Consider the following 1,071-nt stretch of genomic DNA (forward strand, 5'->3'; position numbering starts at 1 on the left):
GCAAATCGACCATGTCATCTTTGAAAATGATTAACAACAAAGGTCCAAGTACACTTCGTTGTATCACTTAACTTGTTAGTGGTAATAGTAAGAGTTCAGATAAACACCAGTTACATTGCTTCAGTTCTATTGTAAAATTTTGAAGCTGGACGAAAACTTAAATAAAAGTACGTGATGAGAATTGGGAAGGGGTGTAGAGGTAAAAGGCACTAGAAATTATCCGAAATCATTAAGTTTTTTTTCTATTTTCAAATAAGTGAAGGTGATTAAAATTTGGTGATTACGATTGAGTGATGAAGTTCAAGAAAGTGTAGAAGAGAAGGTGAGTAGATGTTTTCCAGAAACTGCTTGACTTATCTTGTGGTTCATTGATTCGAATAGTTTTATTGATTCGTATCCCGGAAACCCGTAAGTGGAACGCCTCGCAGAATTTTGGCGGAAATTTGAAATTCCTGAGTGGTTTTTGTATAGCATAAGGCATCGCGGATTTATAATATGTTTATTCTGAATAGAGCTTATCTGCGGGGTGTCATATTTATAGGTAGCTTCTCCTACTTTTTTTTTGTAAAAAAGCGTTACTGTAAGTGGGCCAGCTCGGTCAACTTTCTCAAATCTAGGTCATGTGCATTTATATTTTTTTTCTGACGTTATTTTTACCGTTTTCACGAAGGTCATAGTGCGTTTTATTTTTATCGGAAACTACAATTTTTGTAGTCTCGCTGATACCCCTTGATGAATTTGGTCGTTTGCTCTTGTTTTTTATCCAAGTTGTTCGAGGGTAATGGTGCATCTGTGTTTCTCATTGGAATTTTGGCTCGAAATACCCTCGTGTCGCTAGAGATATGCATAATTACTCAGTTCGGTTAGTTTTGAAATTGCACATTTTTTTATCTGTTTGCGAGAGGACTCCTTCAGTTAGACTGTTCGCTTGCTGTTTTGCTGCAGCCTAAGGAAGAAACAAATGGGCACGTGCTCTCGTCGTCGAAAATATCATTTCGGTTTTTTCGTCTCGCCAATTCTGTCTTTTAAATAACAATCGTTGTTCTGCATAGTTAATTTGACTGCAGTTTT

This window comes from Symsagittifera roscoffensis, chromosome 1, assembly GCF_963678635.1.
Source record: "Symsagittifera roscoffensis chromosome 1, txSymRosc1.1, whole genome shotgun sequence".
Classification (NCBI taxonomy): Eukaryota; Metazoa; Xenacoelomorpha; order Acoela; family Convolutidae; genus Symsagittifera; species Symsagittifera roscoffensis.